We start from the raw sequence: 26,599 nt of genomic DNA on the forward strand, positions 1-26,599 counted from the left end.
TCAAAGACATCTAACATATACCGACTTTTAATGTTTTTGTGTAAAATCGCGGGCAGACAGGCACGAACACACACACACACACACACACACACAACACAGAACCCACACACAACAAACACACAGAACCCACACACACAATACATACAACACACACAAGAAATAGACATTTAGGACTTATTTATGATTAATATGCGATTATTAGTCATTTAGGACTTATGTTATCGTGTTTTTGTACTTTATTAATATGCGGTTATTAGTCATTTAGGACTTATGTTATCATGTTTTTGCACTTTATTAATATGCGGTTATTAGTCATTTAGGACTTATGTTATGTTTTTGCACTTTATTAATATGCGGTTATTAGTCATTTAGGACTTATGTTATCATGTTTTTGCACTTTATTAATATGCGGTTATTAGTCATTTAGGACTTATGTTATCATGTTTTTGCACTTTATTAATATGCGGTTATTAGTCATTTAGGACTTATGTTATCATGTTTTTGCACTTTATTAATATGCTGACCACATAGGTCAGGGATTTTTTGTACTTTATTAATATGCGGGCCACAAACACTTCTGCACCCACGGGCGCTTCTCAGACAACCATGCATCCGGTACTCATCAGGCACTGTGAAATAATGCAAAAATACATCTGTGTGCGGCTGTCGGCATCAACATTTTGCTATTATAAGTTTATGGTTCTGTAAAGAACACGCAACACATACAGAACTCACACACACACACACACAAATACACACAACACACAACACGCACATATGAAAAATGACAATCATTGTATGTGATTTAAAAGACTTTAGTTAGATTTATCAGGGGTGATTTAGTTTGAAAGCACGCAGCTCCTCGGTAATGTCTGGTGTTGGACATGCATTTAACAGTCTTTCATATGTATCGCAGAAAGATTTTAGTTCCATCTGTGCGAGTTTGCTTTGAGCGTACTGCGCAGACATGTCAGTAAACATTTTGACATGGTCAGCATCCCACGAAGGACGACCTGTGTAAGGTGTATGTACAGCAACTTTTTGCTTTCTACCTACACGGCGCCGGGATACGGCGCGTTTCTTTAGAGGTAATACAGGGGCAAAAACGCTAGAAGAGCCTGCAAGAGCAGTATCTGCAGATTGCACAGTCTGGCACACAGATATATTGAGGGGCTCTATGGGTGACCACATACCCTCGGAGAGCTGTTCAATTTCTCTGTTTTCAGGAGTAACTTGTGGTATGGCGTCTGTGCTATTGGCGGGCCGAGTTATGCGGGGCCTAGCGTTCTGCGCTGCACGTTTCTCTCTTGAAACGTTCGTATATTTCTGATGTGAAATCTTGGGGCTTGGATTCCCGGGTTGTTTTGGTGCCACGTAGCATTCATCACGATCCACAACACAGATGGGCGAAAGAGATGTTGTTCGCACCGCCGTATTAGCTCTTTGTGGTTGATTCTCTTCAGCGCCGTAATTACGCCGGTGCAAAACTCGTTGCTGAAGAGGCGACGTATCTAAAAGAAAAGATACAAGTGGCGGTTAGCCGCGAAACGGCGCAAAATTGGAAAAGCTAAACGGCGACGCATAGCTATGATCATGCGTAATATTTGAAAAGTTAATGGGGACAGGTACCCATGAAATCATTGTAACAATATTTACATAAACCTGTATAGAGCAGTCCAGATATATACTTACAAGTATGAAGCGGGAATTGTCCCACAACAGCTCCTGGTTTAACGGGCGGCGCGATGCTCAAACTCGCAGAGGCGGGAATATTCTCTTTTTCAAGCTGTATTTTCCGGGCAACTAGATTAGCTGGTGTAAGTAAAAATATAACGATTAGCGAACACAGAATTGATTTTCTACACAAAACTGCAGCGTTGAGACGGATATATATATATATATATATATATATATATATATTCAAAAATGAATTTTCTGACAGTTAGCTAGCAGCTGTAAGTAAATATGAGTATTACACAAAAGTGAGAATCGACTGTATTTCAAGTGAACAGATACCTTTTCTATTCTTGAAACACCGGCGTAACGAGCTGCCACGTCTTTTAGGCGCATCGGGTTTCGCTGAAGTTGCAGGGTTCTTGACATCTATGATCTCCACGTCTGAACCCAGCGTATCGCGTGGTTCGGGAACACACCAGTTTTCAGGCATATCGTCAGATGTCTCCGTGTCAGTATCTGTATGAGAAATTGCGCGTAGTTCGTGTTTACATATAAAGGATTAAAGCAACTGATATAGTATAATATAGTTTTACGGTATAAACATATTTGCAGTGTAAATTAATATAGCAAGACTTATGCCGCTATATATTAATAATTCAGTATTATATTGGTGGCTACCGCTATTATTTGTTTTATTAATTTAATCATATATTTATTATGACATAATTTGTGTAATACAATAGTTAATAGATGCTATAGTTTTATGCCATAAACAGTATATATTAACATAGATAATATATATATATATATTTAGCTTTCTTACATGTGATACATGAAAGATAAATATGTTTGTACCGTGTTACAATGACATTTTTCCCTCTCTAAAAGCAAAAAGGTGCTCCTAATTACCCATGATGAGGTGAAGAGCAGGCCCATTATCGGCTAGCGGCTCCACGGCTTCAATGCGCTCATAATTCTGCGTTATGAAATTATTGCGCCAATCGGGCGACATACACGGCTCTTAAATAAGAAAGAATGCATGAATATATAATTAATATAATTTACTTATAATATAATGACACAATCAGAATGAGTCAATACTCTGTACATTATACGCGTATAATACTGAGTTAATACATGCATTAATTGCATGTATGACTGTGTTCTGGGTGTTAACAGAAGGCGTGTGATGTGGCGTAACTGGGTGTGTTTCTGGGTGTTAACAGCTGAGTTGCTTTCTGACACTCAGGATAAATACAGCTGACTGTCCCACTACAGTACAACAGACATCCACCAGAAGCCAGACTAGGCTAAAAGAAGGACTATTCTAAATGTAAGTATATAAGACACTTGTCTTATTATTCGCAAATGCTTAATTATATTTAACTATGCATCTCTAAACCATAATTAAGGATGTTATTTGTTTAATAAGTTAGTGTTATACTGGAAGCTAACTGCATATTTAGTAGCGATGTATAATATAGTTTTTACTGTATAAGCCATATTTGTGGGACATAATTAATATAGAAAGGCTTATGGCTGGGCCATAACCACCATTGTTATCTGACATGTGCTAGCAATTAGTCACGGGTGCCGTATAATGCGGTTTTCCTGTAGGTGTGTTCACGGTGGGTGGTAATTTCTCTCTGAACAGTTGCGCTACTCTCTGAAAAGTAAGTGTTTACTGTTTTATTTGCGGTCTAATATTATCAATGCCTGTAACGCATATTTTTGTAACGTAGTTTTAAACTGTATTTATTGGCGGAGCAGTTATAGATAAAACTTATCCCCTATTTATTTAAGATGGAAGCCCAATACCCTCGCGAGCAATGCAGCCCCCTTCTTGCAAGCACACAATTAGGTATTATACGCGTATAATGTACAGAGTATTGACTCATTCTGATTGTGTCATTATATTATAAGTAAATTATATTAATTATATATTCATGCATTCTTTCTTATTTAAGAGCCGTGTATGTCGCCCGATTGGCGCAATAATTTCATAACGCAGAATTATGAGCGCATTGAAGCCGTGGAGCCGCTAGCCGATAATGGGCCTGCTCTTCACCTCATCATGGGTAATTAGGAGCACCATTTTTGCTTTTAGATAGGGAAAAATGTCATTGTAACATGGTACAAAGATATTTATCTTTCATGTATCACATGTAAGAAAGCTAAATATATATATATATATATATATATATATATATATATATATATATATATTATCTATGTTAATATATACTGTTTATGGCATAAAACTATAGCATCTATTAACTATTGTATTACACAAATTATGTCATAATAAATATATGATTAAATTAATAAAACAAATAATAGCGGTAGCCACCAATATAATACTGAATTATTAATATATAGCGGCATAAGTCTTGCTATATTAATTTACACCGCAAATATGTTTATACCGTAAAACTATATTATACTATATCAGTTGCTTTAATCCTTTGTATGTAAACACGAACTACGCGCAATTTCTCATACAGATACTGACACAGAGACATCTGACGATATGCCTGAAAACTGGTGTGTTCCCGAACCACGCGATACGCTGGGTTCAGACGTGGAGATCATAGATGTCAAGAACCCTGCAACTTCAGCGAAACCCGATGCGCCTAAAAGACGCGGCAGCTCGTTACGCCGGTGTTTCAAGAATAGAAAAGGTATCTGTTCACTTGAAATACAGTCGATTCTCACTTTTGTGTAATACTCATATTTACTTACAGCTGCTAGCTAACTGTCAGAAAATTCATTTTTGAATATATATATATATACAGTGGGGCAAAAAAGTATTTAGTCAGTCAGTAATAGTGCAAGTTCCACCACTTAAAAAGATGAGAGGCGTCTGTAATTTACATCATAGGTAGACCTCAACTATGGGAGACAAACTGAGAAAAAAAAATCCAGAAAATCACATTGTCTGTTTTTTTAACATTTTATTTGCATATTATGGTGGAAAATAAGTATTTGGTCTGAAACAAAATTTCTTCTCAATACTTTGTAATATATCCCTTGTTGGCAATGACAGAGGTCAAACGTTTTCTGTAAGTCTTCACAAGGTTGCCACACACTGTTGTTGGTATATTGGCCCATTCCTCCATGCAGATCTCCTCTAGAGCAGTGATGTTTTTGGCTTTTCGCTTGGCAACACGGACTTTCAACTCCCTCCAAAGGTTTTCTATAGGGTTGAGATCTGGAGACTGGCTAGGCCACTCCAGGACCTTGAAATGCATCTTATGAAGCCACTCCTTCGTTGCCCTGGTGGTGTGCTTTGGATCATTGTCATGTTGAAAGACCCAGCCACGTTTCATCTTCAATGCCCTTGCTGATGGAAGGAGGTTTGCACTCAAAATCTCACGATACATGGCCCCATTCATTCTTTCATGTACCTGGATCAGTCGTCCAGGCCCCTTTGCAGAGAAACAGCCCCAAAGCATGATGTTTCCACCACCATGCTTTACAGTAGGTATGGTGTTTGATGGATGCAACTCAGTATTCTTTTTCCTCCAAACACGACAAGTTGTGTTTCTACCAAACAGTTCCAGTTTGGTTTCATCAGACCATAGGACATTTTCCCAAAACTCCTCTGGATCATCCAAATGCTCTCTAGCAAACTTCAGACGGGCCCGGACATGTACTGGCTTAAGCAGTGGGACACGTCTGGCACTGCAGGATCTGAGTCCATGGTGGCGTAGTGTGTTACTTATGGTAGGCCTTGTTACATTGGTCCCAGCTCTCTGCAGTTTATTCACTAGGTCCCCCCGCGTGGTTCTGGGATTTTTGCTCACCGTTCTTGTGATCATTCTGACCCCACGGGGTGGGATTTTGCGTGGAGCCCCAGATCGAGGGAGATTATCAGTGGTCTTGTATGTCTTCCATTTTCTAATTATTGCTCCCACTGTTGATTTCTTCACTCCAAGCTGGTTGGCTATTGCAGATTCAGTCTTCCCAGCCTGGTCTAGGGCTACAATTTTGTTTCTGGTGTCCTTTGACAGCTCTTTGGTCTTCACCATAGTGGAGTTTGGAGTCAGACTGTTTGAGGGTGTGCACAGGTGTCTTTTTATACTGATAACAAGTTTAAACAGGTGCCATTACTACAGGTAATGAGTGGAGGAAAGAGGAGACTCTTAAAGAAGAAGTTACAGGTCTGTGAGAGCCAGAAATCTTGATTGTTTGTTTCTGACCAAATACTTATTTTCCACCATAATATGCAAAAAAAATGATAAAAAAACAGACAATGTGATTTTCTGGATTTTTTTTTCTCAGTTTGTCTCCCATAGTTGAGGTCTACCTATGATGTAGATTACAGACGCCTCTCATCTTTTTAAGTGGTGGAACTTGCACTATTGCTGACTGACTAAATACTTTTTTGCCCCACTGTATATATATATATATATATATATATCCGTCTCAACGCTGCAGTTTTGTGTAGAAAATCAATTCTGTGTTCGCTAATCGTTATATTTTTACTTACACCAGCTAATCTAGTTGCCCGGAAAATACAGCTTGAAAAAGAGAATATTCCCGCCTCTGCGAGTTTGAGCATCGCGCCGCCCGTTAAACCAGGAGCTGTTGTGGGACAATTCCCGCTTCATACTTGTAAGTATATATCTGGACTGCTCTATACAGATTTATGTAAATATTGTTACAATGATTTCATGGGTACCTGTCCCCATTAACTTTTCAAATATTACGCATGATCATAGCTATGCGTCGCCGTTTAGCTTTTCCAATTTTGCGCCGTTTCGCGGCTAACCGCCACTTGTATCTTTTCTTTTAGATACGTCGCCTCTTCAGCAACGAGTTTTGCACCGGCGTAATTACGGCGCTGAAGAGAATCAACCACAAAGAGCTAATACGGCGGTGCGAACAACATCTCTTTCGCCCATCTGTGTTGTGGATCGTGATGAATGCTACGCGGCACCAAAACAACCCGGGAATCCAAGCCCCAAGATTTCACATCAGAAATATACGAACGTTTCAAGAGAGAAACGTGCAGCGCAGAACGCTAGGCCCCGCATAACTCGGCCCGCCAAAGCACAGACGCCATACCACAAGTTACTCCTGAAAACAGAGAAATTGAACAGCTCTCCGAGGGTATGTGGTCACCCATAGAGCCCCTCAATATACCTGTGTGCCAGACTGTGCAATCTGCAGATACTGCTCTTGCAGGCTCTTCTAGCGTTTTTGCCCCTGTATTACCTCTAAAGAAACGCGCCGTATCCCGGCGCCGTGTAGGTAGAAAGCAAAAAGTTGCTGTACATACACCTTACACAGGTCGTCCTTCGTGGGATGCTGACCATGTCAAAATGTTTACTGACATGTCTGCGCAGTACGCTCAAAGCAAACTCGCACAGATGGAACTAAAATCTTTCTGCGATACATATGAAAGACTGTTAAATGCATGTCCAACACCAGACATTACCGAGGAGCTGCGTGCTTTCAAACTAAATCACCCCTGATAAATCTAACTAAAGTCTTTTAAATCACATACAATGATTGTCATTTTTCATAATATGTGCGTGTTGTGTGTTGTGTGTATTTGTGTGTGTGTGTGAGTTCTGTATGTGTTGCGTGTTCTTTACAGAACCATAAACTTATAATAGCAAAATGTTGATGCCGACAGCCGCACACAGATGTATTTTTGCATTATTTCACAGTGCCTGATGAGTACCGGATGCATGGTTGTCTGAGAAGCGCCCGTGGGTGCAGAAGTGTTTGTGGCCCGCATATTAATAAAGTACAAAAAATCCCTGACCTATGTGGTCAGCATATTAATAAAGTGCAAAAACATGATAACATAAGTCCTAAATGACTAATAACCGCATATTAATAAAGTGCAAAAACATGATAACATAAGTCCTAAATGACTAATAACCGCATATTAATAAAGTGCAAAAACATGATAACATAAGTCCTAAATGACTAATAACCGCATATTAATAAAGTGCAAAAACATGATAACATAAGTCCTAAATGACTAATAACCGCATATTAATAAAGTGCAAAAACATGATAACATAAGTCCTAAATGACTAATAACCGCATATTAATAAAGTGCAAAAACATGATAACATAAGTCCTAAATGACTAATAATCGCATATTAATCATAAATAAGTCCTAAATGTCTATTTCTTGTGTGTGTTGTATGTGTTGTGTGTGTGGGTTCTGTGTGTTTGTTGTGTGTGGGTTCTGTGTTGTGTGTGTGTGTGTGTGTGTGTGTGTGTGTGTTCGTGCCTGTCTGCCCGCGATTTTACACAAAAACATTAAAAGTCTGTATATGTTAGATGTCTTTGAATAAAAAGGAGTCAAATTATAGACAGCACAGGCCCCTGTAAAATTAATATGTGCTAAAATAATGTAGAATTAAAGAAAGCTGGAATAATATATGGGAATGTGTCACACCCTTTTGAGATATCAAAAATACTATATGTGTACAGCATATTAATAAAGTGGAAAAATCACTGACCTATGTGGACCGCATATTAATAAAGTGCAAAAATCCCTGACCTATGTGGTCAGCATATTAATAAAGTGCAAAAACATGATAACATAAGTCCTAAATGACTAATAACCGCATATTAATAAAGTGCAAAAAAATCCCTGACCTATGAAGTGCAAAAATCACTGACCTATGTGGCCCGCATATTAATAAAGTGCAAAAAATCATGTGTATTTGTTGTGTGTGTGTTGTTTGTGTGTGTGTGTCGCATGTGTTGTATGTGTTCTGTATGTTGTGTGTGTGTGTATGTTTGTCGTGTGTGTTGTATGTCTTGTGTGTCTTTTGTATGTTATGTGTGTTTGTTGTGTGTGAGTTCTGTGTTGTGTGTGTGTGTTCGTGCCTGACCTATGTGGTCAGCATATTAATAAAGTGCAAAAACATGATAACATACCGTATATACTCGAGTATAAGCCGAGATTTTCAGCCCAAATTTTGGGGCTGAAAGTGCCCCTCTCGGCTTATACTCGAGTCACGGTAGCGGTGGGGTCGGCGGGTGAGGGGGTGAGGGCGCTGAGGCATACTTACCTAGTACCAGCGATCCTGACGCTCCCCGCCTGTCCCACGGTCTTCTGTGCTGCAGCTTCTTCCCCTCTTCAGCGGTCACGTGGGACCGCTCATTAGAGAAATGAATAGGCGGCTCCACCTCCCATAGGGGTGGAGCCGCCTATTCATTTCTCTAATCAGCGGTGCCGGTGACCGCTGATAGAAGAGGCTGCGGCACAGAAGACCGTGGGACAGGCGGGGAGCGCCAGGATCGCTGGGACTAGGTATGTATGTCATATTCACCTGTCCACGTTCCAGCCGCGGGGCGCCGCTCCATCTTCCCGGCGTCTATCTGCGATCTGACTGTTCAGGTCAGAGGGCGCGATGACGCATATAGTGTGTGCGGCGCCCTCTGCCTGATCAGTCAGAGCGGAGAGACTCTGGGACCGGACGCTGGGAGCTGCAATCAAGAGAGGTGAGTATGGCTTTTTTTTTATTGCAGCAGCAGCAGCAGTGGCACAGATTTATGTGGAGCACCTATGGGAAAATATGAATGGTGCAGAGCACTGTATGGGGCACAGCTATGGGACAAAAATGAACGGTGCAGAGCATATATGGGGCACAGATATGGGGAAATATGAACGGTGCAGAGCACTATATGGCACAGATATGGGGCAATATGAACGGTGCAGAGCATATAGACAGGCAATTAACAGTAAAAAGAAAGCATTTGCACTACTAAAGCAGGATGGCACCATTGAAGCTCTAAAAAACTATAGGGAGAAAAATACTTTATCTAAAAAACTAATTAAAGCTGCCAAAAAGGAAACAGAGAAGCACATTGCTAAGGAGAGTAAAACTAATCCCAAACTGTTCTTCAACTATATCAATAGTAAAAGAATAAAAACTGAAAATGTAGGCCCCTTAAAAAATAGTGAGGAAAGAATGGTTGTAGATGACGAGGAAAAAGCTAACATATTAAACACCTTCTTCTCCACGGTATTCACGGTGGAAAATGAAATGCTAGGTGAAATCCCAAGAAACAATGAAAACCCTATATTAAGGGTCACCAATCTAACCCAAGAAGAGGTGCGAAACCGGCTAAATAAGATTAAAATAGATAAATCTCCGGGTCCGGATGGCATACACCCACGAGTACTAAGAGAACTAAGTAATGTAATAGATAAACCATTATTTCTTATTTTTAGTGACTCTATAGCGACAGGGTCTGTTCCGCAGGACTGGCGCATAGCAAATGTGGTGCCAATATTCAAAAAGGGCTCTAAAAGTGAACCTGGAAATTATAGGCCAGTAAGTCTAACCTCTATTGTTGGTAAAATATTTGAAGGGTTTCTGAGGGATGTTATTCTGGATTATCTCAATGAGAATAACTGTTTAACTCCATATCAGCATGGGTTTATGAGAAATCGCTCCTGTCAAACCAATCTAATCAGTTTTTATGAAGAGGTAAGCTATAGGCTGGACCACGGTGAGTCATTGGACGTGGTATATCTCGATTTTTCCAAAGCGTTTGATACCGTGCCGCACAAGAGGTTGGTACACAAAATGAGAATGCTTGGTCTGGGGGAAAATGTGTGTAAATGGGTTAGTAACTGGCTTAGTGATAGAAAGCAGAGGGTGGTTATAAATGGTATAGTCTCTAACTGGGTCGCTGTGACCAGTGGGGTACCGCAGGGGTCAGTATTGGGACCTGTTCTCTTCAACATATTCATTAATGATCTGGTAGAAGGTTTACACAGTAAAATATCGATATTTGCAGATGATACAAAACTATGTAAAGCAGTTAATACAAGAGAAGATAGTATTCTGCTACAGATGGATCTGGATAAGTTGGAAACTTGGGCTGAAAGGTGGCAGATGAGGTTTAACAATGATAAATGTAAGGTTATACACATGGGAAGAGGGAATCAATATCACCATTACACACTGAACGGGAAACCACTGGGTAAATCTGACAGGGAGAAGGACTTGGGGATCCTAGTTAATGATAAACTTACCTGGAGCAGCCAGTGCCAGGCAGCAGCTGCCAAGGCAAACAGGATCATGGGGTGCATTAAAAGAGGTCTGGATACACATGATGAGAGCATTATACTGCCTCTGTACAAATCCCTAGTTAGACCGCACATGGAGTACTGTGTCCAGTTTTGGGCACCGGTGCTCAGGAAGGATATAATGGAACTAGAGAGAGTACAAAGGAGGGCAACAAAATTAATAAAGGGGATGGGAGAACTACAATACCCAGATAGATTAGCGAAATTAGGATTATTTAGTCTAGAAAAAAGACGACTGAGGGGCGATCTAATAACCATGTATAAGTATATAAGGGGACAATACAAATATCTCGCTGAGGATCTGTTTATACCAAGGAAGGTGACGGGCACAAGGGGGCATTCTTTGCGTCTGGAGGAGAGAAGGTTTTTCCACCAACATAGAAGAGGATTCTTTACTGTTAGGGCAGTGAGAATCTGGAATTGCTTGCCTGAGGAGGTGGTGATGGCGAACTCAGTCGAGGGGTTCAAGAGAGGCCTGGATGTCTTCCTGGAGCAGAACAATATTGTATCATACAATTATTAGGTTCTGTAGAAGGACGTAGATCTGGGGATTTATTATGATGGAATATAGGCTGAACTGGATGGACAAATGTCTTTTTTTGGCCTTACTAACTATGTTACTATGTTACTATGTTATATATGGGGCACAGCTATGGGGCAATATGAACGGTGCAGAGCACTATATGGCACAGATATGGGGCAATATGAACGGTGCAGAGCACTATATGGCACAGATATGGGGCAATATGAACGGTGCAGAGCACTATATGGCACAGATTTGGGGCAATAATGAACAGTGCAGAGCACTATATGGCACAGCTATGGGGAAATAATGATCTATTTTTATTTTTGAAATTCACCGGTAAATGCTGCATTTCCACCCTAGGCTTATACTCGAGTCAATAAGTTTTCCCAGTTTTTTGTGGCAAAATTAGGGGGGTCGGCTTATACTCGGGTCAGCTTATACTCGAGTATATACGGTAAGTCCTAAATGACTAATAATCGCATATTAATCATAAATAAGTCCTAAATGTCTATTTCTTGTGTGTTGTATGTGTTGTGTGTGTGGGTTCTGTGTGTTTGTTGTGTGTGGGTTCTGTGTTGTGTGTGTGTGTGTGTGTTCGTGCCTGTCTGCCCGCGATTTAACACAAAAACATTAAAAGTCTGTATATGTTAGATGTCTTTGAATAAAAAGGAGTCAAATTATAGACAGCACAGGCCCCTGTAAAATTAATATGTGCTAAAATAATGTAGAATTAAAGAAAGCTGGAATAATATATGGGAATGTGTCACACCCTTTTGAGATATCAAAAATACTATATGTGTACAGCATATTAATAAAGTGCAAAAATCACTGACCTATGTGGCCCGCATATTAATAAAGTGCAAAAATCCCTGACCTATGTGGTCAGCATATTAATAAAGTGCAAAAACATGATAACATAAGTCCTAAATGACTAATAACCGCATATTAATAAAGTGCAAAAAATCCCTGACCTATGACAAAAAGCTAATATAATATAAACCAAAGATATAAAAAGAATGCTGAATTTTTACTAAACAGGTTGCTGCAGAATAAAAATGTCACAGCATGGAATAATAATGCTGAATTTATTTTCAAAGGATATTAGTAAGGCCGCGAACCAATAAATGATTTTACAATATTGTGTTATAAATCCCTTATAAATGAGAATGTGTTATAAATATCATATAAAAGTTGTGAAATTAATGTGTGATAAAATAATGTAGAATTAAAGAACGCTGGAATAATATCTGCGGATGCGGCAGCGCTAAAAGTTGTACATTTGTTTCTTACGTGTTTTGGTGCAGCCAAGAAGATTTTTTTATGCAGATTTTATATAAAATGCGGGCGAAAATAGTTAATATTGGTGTATTTTCATACACTTATCAAAACTTTGGGTTTCTACATAATTTTCTATTTATATGGACTAATTAGCATTACTATTCAGTTGCATTCTGAGATATATATATTAATGTACACTCTGCACGCCATCATGCCTGAACAAAACAGAAATGTAGATTTTTTTGCGAATTTATTAAAAAGAAAAACTGAAATATCACACGGACATAAGTATTCAGACCCTTTGCACAGTATTGAGTGCAATATTACACTCAGTCATGCCGGCGATCTGCAGTAATTCAATATAAAATGGCTATTTTCATCATGTGATAAAATAATGCAGAATTAATGTTCATCGTGTCGTTATCAGATACCGCAAAGATGCATTTGTCAGCATCATGCTGTTAGCTAACTTAAAATTTGAGATGCTGTTTTATTGTGAGAAATAAAATTTATATTCGTATAAAACACACTGCTTCTTACTTGCTTGTGTTGTAACATTGGGGAGCCAAATTTACGCCTAAAATAGCACAAATAGTTAATATTGGTGTATTTTCATACACTTATCAAAACTTTGGGTTTCTACATAATTTTCATTTTAATGAACATAACACGCTGTATGTAGTCGTACAGATCCTAGGATATAATTATATACCATAACACCTACAGGCAGCTGCCCTGAGAAAGCTAATACAAAAAAAAACAACAACAACAAAAAAAAAAATAACCTCAGATAACATCTACAGGACACAATAACTTTTCTTTAAACCTCTGCCCCGCAGATAACATCTACAGGTACAAATGTGTTATAAAACAAAGTTCTGCTTCACAAAGATCACCAAACAGCATGAATTTGTACAAAAATATGACCCTCAGATAACACAGCTGAAACACAAATAACTTCTCAGATGACAGCTACAGGACACAATAACTTTTCTGTTTGTGAAAATAAACATTTATTGGTAAAGCGATTACAACAGCAATTGACCTAGGCTTTATAAACCTCTGACCCGCAAATAACCCTACCATTTAGTTAATGTTCAGTAGGACCACAAATAAACAGCTTTAAGTTCTGAACTATATGAATACACTGAATAAAACACAGCTTGCAGAATCAAACTCGGGCTACGTATAAAAATATAAAACAAATACGTGTAGAGACACAAATAAACAGCTTGGTGTGTTATAAGTTCTGAACTATATGGATACACTGTGAATAAAATACAGCTTACAGAATCAAACTCGAGCTACGTATAAAAATATAAAACAAATACGTGAATAATATCAAAATGCAACAAATTAAAGTATATCAAACGATATCAAAAGGGGAAATCAGCCAGCCTCAGGGACAGCTGGCTGACAGGAGGAGGGGAGGGGTTACACACTTTGATACACTTTGATAGGGGGCGGGGCACCTGTCAGATTGAGTTTGACGAAACCACCCGATTATACACTACTATTGGGACAGCTGCACTAGTGCCCGCCGGCCTCAGCAGCTAGATTTCCGTCCAAGGACGCACAATCAGCTGAAATGTACTGCGGCACAGGGAACCCGCCTGCTCCCTGTGCTGACATACACACCACCATTGTGTGTGACGCCCCAGGGCCCTGGTCGTCACAGTGGCATTGCTTTCCTCATGGGTAGAGTGATGTCACATTTGGAAGTGATGAAGGATAACTCTCACCAGGTAACACAAACATGCAACATGTTCACACTCCAGGCCACAAGGGGGATCTTTTGATCCTATTTCTAGGTGACTCCCCTGCATATAGAGATATATTGTGGTTTGGAGGGAAAGTTAGTCAGATAGTGCCGGAGAGCAGACTGGAGCAGTCTGAGGCAGGAAGATGTATGAGGAGCCATGCAGCCATGAGAAAGTGCTGCAGCTCCTGGACAGCGATAATACCGAAAGCTGAACAGATTGTAGTGAGCATGTGGGAGAACGAAGCACAGGAGAAGGAACATCAGTGGAGCAGAGCAGTGAATTAGCTACCTCCCTGGCTGGTGCAGCTTACCGGTAGCTGAAACACCGATGTTGTGAGGGACTCAAAGACTGACAGCAGAAACCTACAGGACAGCTGGATTACATTTCACCTGTCCGCCCTAACAGCCAGGAGGTACAGTGACACATTGTGTAGTATATTATATATTTTTTAATATGATTTCAACACTCCAATTAATTAATACGAGTGATAGAGACATTGATTGTTTTTCTTATATAATATACTGTATATATGTACTTTCAAAGAGTATAGCAGAAAGCTAATTGAAAACTTGTCCAGCCATATGTCAATTGTTCCAGATGGCTAGTCTAAAGAAAGGCATGTAAATGACCCAGTAATTTACATTTAGTGTACACTTTACACTTATCTTCAAAGATGAGAACCATTGGAATGGACTCGTTCCCATGAAAAAGTATCATGTAAATGTTAATTAGATAGATACTTGTTAAGCTTTGAGATATACCAGGTGGGGAGTTCTTATCTATTTGGCCTTAAAGGGGTGTCACACTGGCATACCATTGATATAGAACAAAGGCTTCAGATAATATTGAATGGTCAGTTTTAACATATAAATTGGAGTGGTGCCTGAGACAGGGGTGAGAGACAGATTTGGATGGGAGAGGACACATGTGGTTGGGCTCTCTGGCCTACTGGACGATCAGTGATGAACTCCTACCATCCTATGTAATGTATGACTATTGATTATGTGTTGTTATTGATTGACTGTTTATATTTATTATATTTATTATTTTTTATTAAGTAAATTAATTTTAGTTTATTCAATTGTCGTGTGAGCATTTATTTATTCATCACAATTCCTTGAACCGTAACGAAACAAGTGGTGTCAGAAGTGGGATTTGTATCTTGAATAAAAATGTTTGCAAAATTGAATAAGTTTATTAAGACTAGGAAAGCAGTTGAGATTAGTGTCAGATCCTTGCCAGAATGGGTGTTGTCAGGACCGTGGACCCCAATGGCACAGGAATGTAATAAGTATATGGAGGGACAGCGGTTAGCAAATCCCCAGGATGTGGCTGCAAAATTTGATCTCTCAAGGTATGATGCAAAGGAGAAAAAAACAGCAGTGGCCGTTGGATGGGTCTGTGTCCAGGCACTGCAAAGCTTGCAGGAGGAGATTGATCACTTGTGTTTAGAGCTGCATACAGCTATAGAGCAAAGGATCAGCTTGCAATCAGCTTTGAGAGATCAAGTGAAACAGCATGATAAAATCCAAAAGAGTTTTGAAGATTATGTGATACAAAATATGAATAAGACTAAGCGCAGGAGGAGACAGCAGCCAGTGTCAGATATTTGTACTGCACATGTTAGACCCATGATTGCACATGAGAAATGGTCAGATTTGTGACAATGGGATAGTTTAGAAAATGAGGTAGAATTGCATGCCAAACCTATTGTAGTAACAAAGACCAAGAGAGAAGTCACTCAGCGTAGGGGAGATAGGATGGATGCAGGAGATGCAGCGTGTGAGCGCAGAATCCACCATGACAAAGGAAACTAGAAATTATACAGCAGGGGAGCTAACAGAATTAGCTACCAGGTATAGGCAGCAAGCAGGAGAGAATTTATTAACATGGATTCTCAGGTCATGGGATTTTGGGGCAGATACGATAATCTTGGTCCGTCTTGAGGGCATAGGAATTGCTAGTATTTGTATTGATCCCATGGTGCGTCTAAAACTGAGACGTGCAAGGGACACCAGAGAATTTTTCCCTATTGCATTTGGTGAGGGATTCTGTGGCAAAAGTGTATTGAATTAATACCACAAACACGATGGGAGTCTCTTGCAGATGGAGTGCAGAGACTGAGAGAAATCACATGCATAGGTGGTATAACTCGAAATCATTTGCCAGATATGAATGATCATTTTGCTGTTGTTGAGGATTGGAAGGGGCCAGATGCAGTGATGATGAAAAATAAGTTCATAGAAGGTGCCCCAGCTGCTTACAAATCCCCATTATTTACCATGTTCAGTGCGCATGGGAAATTCCACTAATGTATATACATCATGCAGTTTAATTTCTCAGTTATCTGCACTAGAAAAATCAAAAGTGTCAAGGAATTACACAGTAGACAGAGTAGAACAAGAGAGGAGGAAAGGGGATAATATCCAAGTTAGAAAAAGCAGGAAGGAGTTGTTTTGTGATCTGATAGCGAGTGGGGTTCAATTTGAGGACATAGCTGGCATCCCTACTTGTGACCTGTTCAGAAGATGGCACGATCTGAGGGGAAAAGGCCTGGCGACAAATGAAATATGAGGTTGGAAGGATAGAGGTGGGACACCTGATAACAAAGTCCCTACCTCACCCGCCCCTTTGACTCCTCCAATACCATGCCTGTATTCCCTCATGGACTAATTAGTCCCATGTGCCTTTAAAACAGGGTGGCACATGTTAAGGAGCTGAAACTACTAAACCCTTCATCCAATTTTAATGTGGATACCCTCAAATGAAAGCTGAAAGTCTGAACTTCAACTGCATCTGAATTGTTTTGTTTAAAATTCATTGTGGTAATCTCTATAACCAAAATTAGAAAAATGTTGTCTCTGTCCAAATATATATGGACGTAACTGTATATAGTATGATGGCCCCACTTCCCCTTATATATAGTATGAAGGTGCTCATTGCCATATATATATATATAGTAGCGTTTCCCTTACTTCGAGTCTTGGGGGACACTCGCTTGGCACGGGAATAACGCATACAGGCTTGGTTTTCTTACAAAAACACAGTCTCTTAGGTTTATTTCACATCCACATAAACAACATCTTCAGGAACTTGACAACAGCATGAACACCATCTGTACATATTCAGCTTTATCACAGTACCTCACTGATCCCGATCAGCATAACACACGGTTTTCAGACAGTTACCCATTGGCAACCTACACGGGTTCCTGGACACCTCTTGGCCTCAGAGGTGCCCCAGACACAATGTCTCTCTCTTTCTTTCAGTACAACATGGATCTCCATCCGTTACCTGCCGTCGCTGCACAGTTTCTCGGATACCTCTCTTCCTTAGAGGCATCTTTTCGACATTTTCACTCTTTCTTTCACTCTGACCCCAGTCAGTACAACATGGATCTCCATCCGTTACACAGTCTGGTCTGTGCGAGGTTCAGAGCCCCCGCCATGTGTTCTTCAGGGAGACAGCACTCCCAACATATGGGCTCTCCAAGACCTTGCAGCACAGACCATTCAGGTCCACACTCAGAGACCATGTGACCAGACATTAGTCACATTATATGGTTGTAACCACTCCCCTAGACGGGAGTGTGTGGCTAGTTTGATCCTCCCATCTCTCAGAATTAACCCTGCCAGCCTCCCTATTAGAACTACACATTTACATGTGGGACTAAAAGTCCCAGACCACAACATAACTTCAGACTGACAGCGCAGAGTGTCCTCCTCTGCGACCCTCATACCGGCCATTCACAATAATGACGGACTTTGACTCATCACCACACTTATATCTGCAGTTGCCATGAATTCCTATGGCCTCCATACGCCTCCATGCGCACTCTGGGAAGCCCATACAGTGACCTCTACATATAACATAGGTCATGCTTTGCAAAAAAGAAAAAAAAGAGCATGAACCGCACATCCCAAAATCATACTTTGATCTAAAGCCGCTAGGCAAAAATTAATATAACTGAGTATGAGGTTTTCAGTTTAACATTCTGATCAGACTGTATGAAGCCCACTGCCACTTCACGGCAAACCTCATAGTGGGTCCTATCGCCCTAACGGAGCGGAGCCGTGCGGCACCCACCACCACAGCGGCCATGCACCAGCAGGGCGGACGGCCTGTTGCCCCACAGCACCCATGCTGCAAGACTGAGTCCACATGATTCCAGACCGCGCCGCCCCACCAGCACAAAGCCACAGCAACAATGGCCGCCACACACCACCAACACCAAAATGAAAGGAGCACTTAAACTCACCTTCCTCTAGCTCTTCAGTGAGAGCCAAAATGGGCTAGACCCCTTACTTTGCAGTCTCCAGCTAATTAAAATCACCTGTGCCAAATGGGAGGAGTGCTGGTCCAGGAAGGTGAGTTTAAGTGCTCCTTTCATTTTGGTGTTGGTGGTGTGTGCGGCCAATAATATTGCACGCACCACTTTTCAGTTTTTGAATTTCCACAAAAATTTAAAATAACAAATACATTTCGTTCAACTTCACAATTGTGTTCCACTTGTTGTTGATTCTTCACCAAAAATTTACATTTGGTATCTTTACGTTTGAAGCATGATATGTGTGAAAAGGTTGAAAAATTCCAGGGAGCCGAATACTTTCGCAAGGCACTGAATATAGTATGATATTCCCCACTACCACATATATACACTGTGTGCAGAATTATTAGGCAAGTTGTATTTTGATCACATGATACTTTTTATATATGTTGTCCAACTCCAAGCTGTTCAGGCTTGAGAGCCAACTACCAATTAAGTAAATTAGGTGATGTACATCTCTGTAATGAGGAAGGGTGTTGTCTAATGACATCAAAACCCTATATAAGGTGTGCTTAATTATTAGGCAACTTCCTTTCCTTTGGCAAAATGGGTCAGAAGAGAGATTTGACGGGCTCTGAAAAGTCCAAAATTGTGAGATGTCTTGCAGAGGGATGCAGCAGTCTCGAAATTGCCAAACGTTTGAAGCGTGATCACGGAACAATCAAGCGTTTCATGGCAAATAGACAACAGGGTCGCAAGAAGCGTGTTAGGCAAAAAAGGCGCAAAATAACTGCCCATGAATTGAGGAAAATCAAGCGTGAAGTTGCCAAGATGCCATTTGCCACCAGTTTTGCCATATTTCAGAGCTGCAATGTTACTGGAGTAACAAAAAGCACAAGGTGTGCGATACTCGGGGACATGGCCAAGGTAAGGAAGGTAGAAAAACGACCACCTTTGAACACGAAAGATAAAACGTCAAGACTGGGCCAAGAAATATCTTAAGACTGACTTTTCAAAGGTTTTATATACTTGTGACTCTTGATGGGCCAGATGGATGGGCCAGAGGCTGGATCAGTAAAAGGCAGAGAGCTCCACTCCGAATCAGACGCCAGCAAGGTGGAGGTGGGGTACTGGTATGGGCTGGTATCATCAAAGATGAACTTCTGGGACATTTTCAGGTTGAGGATGGAGTGAAGCTCAACTCCCAGACCTACTGCCAGTTTCTGGAAGACAACTTCTTCAAGCAGTGGTACAGGAAGAAGTCGGTATCGTTCACGAAAAACATGATTTGCAAGCAGGACAATGTTCTATCGCATACCTCCAACTACTCCACAGCGTGGCTGGCCAGTAAAGGTCTCAAAAAAAAATAATGACATGGCACCATTGTTCACATGATTTGAACCCCATAGAGAACCTGTGGTGCCTCATAAAATGTGATATCTACAGGGAGGGAAAACAGTACACCTCCCTCTCGGAACAGTGTCTGGGAGGCTGTGGTGGCTGCTGCACGCAATGTTGATTCTAAACAGATCAAGCAACTGACAGACTCTATGGATGGAAGGCTGTTGAGTGTCATCATAAAGAAAGGTAGCTATATTGGTCACTAATTTTGGGGGGTTTTTGTTTTTGCATGTAAGAAATGTTTATTTCTAAATTTTGTGCAGTGATATTGGTTTACCTGATGAAAATAAACAAGTGAGATGGGAATATATTTGTTTTTTATTAAGTTGCCTAATAATTCTGCACAGTAATAGTTACCTGCACAAACAGATATCATCCTAAGATAGCCAAATCTTAAAAAACCCCATTCCAACTTCCAAAAATATTAAGCTTTGATATTAATGAGTCTTTTGGGTTGATTGAGAACATAGTTGTTGATCAATAATAAAAATAATCCTCTAAAATACAACTTGCCTAATAATTCTGCACACAATGTATAGTATGTGACCCCACTTTTTTATATATATAGTATGACGGTCCCAACTACCCCATATATATAGTATGAAGGATCCCACATATAAAGTATTATGGCCTTACTGTCCCATATATACCGTATATACTCGAGTATAAGCCGACCCGAGTATAAGCCGACCCCCCTAATTTTGTCACAAAAAAACTGGGAAAACTTATTGACTCGAGTATAAGCCTAGGGTGGAAATGCAGCAGCTACCGGTGAATTTCAATAATAAAAATAGATCATTATTTCCCCATAGCTGTGCCATATAGTGCTCTGCGCCGTTCATTATTGCCCTATAGCTGTGCCCCATATAGTGCTCTGCACCGTTCATTATTGCCCTATAGCTGTGCCCCATATAGTGCTCTGCACCGTTCATTATTGCCCTATAGCTGTGCCCCATATAGTGCTCTGCACCGTTCATTATTGCCCTATAGCTGTGCCCCATATAGTGCTCTGCACCGTTCATTATTGCCCTAAAGCTCTGCCCCATATAGTGCTCTTGCACCGTTCATATTGCCCCATAGAAAGCTCTGCCCCATATAGTGCTCTTGCACCGTTCATATTGCCCCATAGAAAGCTCTGCCCCATATAGTGCTCTTGCACCGTTCATATTGCCCCATAGAAAGCTCTGCCCCATATAGTGCTCTTGCACCGTTCATATTGCCCCATAGAAAGCTCTGCCCCATATAGTGCTCTTGCACCGTTCATATTGCCCCATAGAAAGCTCTGCCATTGTCGCTGCTGCTGCTGCTGCAGTAAAATAAAAAAAAAAAAACCACATACTCACCTTTCTTGCTTGCAGCTCCCGGCGTCTCGTTCCGGCGTCTCGTCCCGGCGTCTCTCTGCTCTGACTGATCAGGCAGAGGGCGCCGCGCACACTATATGCGTCATCGCGCCCTCTGACCTGAACAGTCACAGCGCAGAGACGACGGGAAGATGGAGGCGCCGGGAAGATGGAGCAACGCCCAGCAGCTGGAACGTGGACATGTGAATATTACATACTTACCTGGTCCCGGCGTCCGGCTCCTTCCCCCGCACAGCTGTCTTCGGTGCCGCAGCTTCTTCCTCTATCAGCGGTCACCGTTACCGCTGATTAGAGAAATGAATAGGCGGCTCCACCCCTATGGGAGGTGGAGCTGCCTATTCATTTCTCTAATGAGCGGTCCCACGTGACCGCTGATAGAGGAAGAACTGCAGCACCGAAGACCGTGGGACGGGCAGGGGGAGCGCCAGGATAGCTGGGACTAGGTAAGTATGCCTCAGTGCCCTCTCCCCCTCACCCGCCGACCCCACCGCCGACCGTGACTCGAGTATAAGCCGAGAGGGGCACTTTCAGCCCAAAGATTTGGGCTGAAAATCTCGGCTTATACTCGAGTATATACGGTATATAGTATATATATATATATATATATATATATATATATATATACAGTTAGCGCCAGAAATATTTGGACAGTGACACAATTTTCGCGAGTTGGGCTCTGCATGCCACCACATTGGATTTGAAATGAAACCTCTACAACAGAATTCAAGTGCAGATTGTAACGTTTAATTTGAAGGGTTGAACAAAAATATCTGATAGAAAATGTAGGAATTGTACACATTTCTTTACAAACACTCCACATTTTAGGAGATCAAAAGTAATTGGACAAATAAACATAACCCAAACAAAATATTTTTATTTTCAATATTTTGTTGCAAATCCTTTGGAGGCAATCACTGCCTTAAGTCTAGAACCCATGGACATCACCAAACGCTGGGTTTCCTCCTTCTTAATGCTTTGCCAGGCCTTTAAAGCCGCAGCCTTCAGGTCTTGCTTGTTTGGGGGTCTTTCCGTCTTAAGTCTGGAGTTGAGCAAGTGAAATGCATGCTCAATTGGGTTTAGATCTGGAGATTGACTTGGCCATTGCAGAATGTTCCACTTTTTGGCACTCATGAACTCCTGGGTAGCTTTGGCTGTATGCTTGGGGTCATTGTCCATCTGTACTATGAAGCGCCGTCCAATCAACTTTGCAGCATTTGGCTGAATCTGGGCTGAAAGTATATCCCGGTACACTTCAGAATTCATCCGGCTACTCTTGTCTGCTCTTATGTCATCAATAAACACAAGTGACCCAGTGCCATTGAAAGCCATGCATGCCCATGCCATCACGTTGCCTCCACCATGTTTTACAGAGGATGTGGTGTGCTTTGGATCATGTGCTGTTCCCTTTCTTCTCCAAACTTTTTTCTTCCCATCATTCTGGTACAGGTTGATCTTTGTCTCATCTGTCCATAGAATACTTTTCCAGAACTGAGCTGGCTTCTTGAGGTGTTTTTCTGCAAATTTAACTCTGGCCTGTCTATTTTTGTTATTGATGAATGGTTTGCATCTAGATGTGAACCCTTTGTATTTACTGTCATGGAGTTTTCTCTTTACTGTTGACTTAGAGACAGATACACCTACTTCACTGAGAGTGTTCTGGACTTCAGTTGATGTTGTGAACGGGTTCTTCTTCACCAAATTAAGTATGCAGCGATCATCCACCACTGTTGTCATCCGTGGACGCCCAGGCCTTTTTGAGTTCCCAAGCTCACCAGTCAATTCCTTTTTTCTCAGAATGTACCCAACTGTTGATTTTGCTACTCCAAGCATGTCTGCTATCTCTCTGATGGATTTTTTCTTTTTTTTCAGCCTCAGGATGTTCTGCTTCACCTCAATTGAGAGTTCCTTTGACCGCATGTTGTCTGCTCACAGCAACAGCTTCCAAATGCAAAACCACACACCTGGAATCCACCCCTGACCTTTTAACTACTTCATTGATTACAGGTTAACGAGGGAGACGCCTTCAGAGTTAATTGCAGCCCTTAGAGTCCATTGTCCAATTACTTTTGGTCCCTTGAAAAAGAGGACGCTATGCATTACAGAGCTATGATTCCTAAACCCTTTCTCCGATTTGGATGTGGAAACTATCATATTGCAGCTGGGAGTGTGCACTTTCAGCCCATATTATATATATAATTGTATTTCTGAACATGTTTTTGTAAACAGCTAAAATAACAAAACTTGTGTCACTGTCCAAATATTTCTGGCCCTAACTGTATATATATAAACTGTAAAGCGCTGCGGAATATGTTAGCGCTATATAAAAATTAAAAAAAAGTAAAGATTATTATTGATTATTATTATAGTATGAAGGTCCCCACTGCCCTATATATAGTATAAAGGTCCCAACCTCCCCTTATATACACTACTCAAAAAAAAAGGGAACACTAAAATCCCACATCCTAGATATCACTGAATGAAATATTCCAGTTGTAAATCTTTATTCATTACATAGTGGAATGTGTTGAGAACAATAAAACATAAAAATTATCAACGTAAATCACAACTAATATCCCACGGAGATCTGGAGTTGGAATGATGCTCAAAATGAAGTTGAAAATGAAGTTGCAGGCTGGTCCAACTTCAGTGGAAATGCCTCAAGACAAGGAAATGATGCTCAGTAGTGTGTGTGGTCTCCACGTGCCTGTATGACTTCTCTACAATGCGTGGGCATGCTCCTGATGAGATGGCGGATGGTCTCCTGAGGGATGTCCTCCCAGACCAGGAGTAAAGCATCCACCAATTCCTGGACAGTCTGTGGTGCAACGTGACGCTGGTGGATGGTGCGAGACATGATGTCCCAGATGTGTTCAATCATATTCAGATCTGGGGAACGGGCGGGCCAGTCTATAGCTTCAATGAATTCATCTTGCAGGAACTGCTGACATACTCCAGCCACATGAGGTCTGGCATTGTCCTGCATTAGGAGGAACCCAGGGCCAATTGCACCAGCATATGGTCTCACAAGGGGTCTGAGGATCTCATCTCGGTATCTATTGGCAGTCAGGCTACCTCTAGCGAGCACATGGAGGGCTGTGCGGCTCTCCAAAAAAAAGCCACCCCACACCATTACTGACCCACTGCCAAACCGGTCATGCTGAAGAATGTTGCAGGCAGATCACTCTCCACGGCGTCTCTAGACTCTGTCACATCTGTCACATGTGCTCCGTGTGAACCTGCTTTCATCTGTGAAGAGCACAGGGCGCCAGTGGCAAATTTGCCAATCCTGGTGTTCTGTGGCAAATGCCAAGCATCCTGCATGGTGTTGGGCTGTGAGCACAACCCCCATCTGTGGACATCAGGCACTCAGACCATCCTCATGGAGTCGGTTTCTAACCGTTTGAGCAGACACATGCACATTTGTGACCTGCTGGAGGTCATTTTGCAGGGCTACCTGAGCCACTTGTGTGGGTTGTAGAGTCCGTCTCATGCTACCATGAGTGTGAAAGCACAACCAACATTCAAACGTGACCAAAACAGTAGCCAGACAGCATTGGTACTGAGATGTGGTCTGTGGTCCTCACCTGCAGATCCACTCCTTGAGTGTGTCTTGATAATTGTCAATAATTTCCATCGTGGAGTTATATTCTGTTGTCTAAGTGTTCCCTTTATTTTTTTGAGCAGTGTAGTATGATGGTCCCAGTTCCCCCATATATATAGTATGATGGCCCCAGTTCAATATATATATATATATATATATATATATATATATATATATATATATATATACATATATAATGTTGGCCAAAGTTACCCCCACATACATAGTATGAAGGGCCCACATATACAGTATCATAGCCCCAGTTCTCCCCATACATACAGTATGATGACCCCAGTTACCCCATATATATAGTATGATAGCCCCTGTTCCCCTCATGTATATAGTATGATGGCCCCACATATACAGTATCATAGCCCCAGTTCTCCCCATACATACAGTATGATGACCCCAGTTACCTCATATATATAGTATGATAGCCCCAGTTCCCTTCATGTATATAGTATGATGGCCCAAGTTTACACCACATATATAGTATGATGACCCCACATATAGTGTATGATGACCCCAGTTCTCCTCATATATACAGTATAATGGCCACAGTTACCCCATGTATATAGTATGATTGCCACAGTTCCCCCATATACAGTGGGGTAAAAAAGTATTTAGTCAGTCAGCAATAGTGCAAGTTCCACCACTTAAAAAGATGAGAGGCGTCTGTAATTTACATCATAGGTAGACCTCAACTATGGGAGACAAACTGAGAAAAAAAAATCCAGAAAATCACATTGTCTGTTTTTTTTATCATTTTATTTGCATATTATGGTGGAAAATAAGTATTTGGTCAGAAACAAACAATCAATATTTCTGGCTCTCACAGACCTGTAACTTCTTCTTTAAGAGTCTCCTCTTTCCTCCACTCATTACCTGTAGTAATGGCACCTGTTTAAACTTGTTATCAGTATAAAAAGACACCTGTGCACACCCTCAAACAGTCTGACTCCAAACTCCACTATGGTGAAGACCAAAGAGCTGTCAAAGGACACCAGAAACAAAATTGTAGCCCTGCACCAGGCTGGGAAGACTGAATCTGCAATAGCCAACCAGCTTGGAGTGAAGAAATCAACAGTGGGAGCAATAATTAGAAAATGGAAGACATACAAGACCACTGATAATCTCCCTCGATCTGGGGCTCCATGCAAAATCCCACCCCGTGGGGTCAGAATGATCACAAGAATGGTGAGCAAAAATCCCAGAACCACGCGGGGGGACCTAGTGAATGAACTGCAGAGAGCTGGGACCAATGTAACAAGGCCTACCATAAGTAACACACTACGCCACCATGGACTCAGATCCTGCAGTGCCAGACGTGTCCCACTGCTTAAGCCAGTACATGTCCGGGCCCGTCTGAAGTTTGCTAGAGAGCATTTGGATGATCCAGAGGAGTTTTGGGAGAATGTCCTATGGTCTGATGAAACCAAACTGGAACTGTTTGGTAGAAACACAACTTGTTGTGTTTGGAGGAAAAAGAATACTGAGTTGCATCCATCAAACACCATACCTACTGTAAAGCATGGTGGTGGAAACATCATGCTTTGGGGCTGTTTCTCTGCAAAGGGGCCAGGACGACTGATCCGGGTACATGAAAGAATGAATGGGGCCATGTGTCGTGAGATTTTGAGTGCAAACCT

The 26,599-nt window shown here is 41.2% G+C and overlaps 1 protein-coding gene and 1 long non-coding RNA gene across 13 annotated transcripts in view; both read right to left on the bottom strand.

Moving 5' to 3' along the window:
- Positions 1-26,599, bottom strand: part of LOC138681586 (uncharacterized) — a 1,359,044-nt gene that overhangs the window by 1,291,420 nt on the left and 41,025 nt on the right. The window lies entirely within an intron of this gene.
- On the bottom strand, positions 1,687-3,411 carry LOC138680582 (uncharacterized). The gene is made up of 3 exons (XR_011321667.1): positions 2,587-3,411; positions 2,017-2,193; positions 1,687-1,812 (listed from the first exon to the last, which is right to left on the bottom strand). It is a non-coding gene; the product is annotated as an uncharacterized lncRNA (long non-coding RNA).

The sequence above is a fragment of the Ranitomeya imitator genome, chromosome 5 (assembly GCF_032444005.1).
Source record: "Ranitomeya imitator isolate aRanImi1 chromosome 5, aRanImi1.pri, whole genome shotgun sequence".
Classification (NCBI taxonomy): Eukaryota; Metazoa; Chordata; class Amphibia; order Anura; family Dendrobatidae; genus Ranitomeya; species Ranitomeya imitator.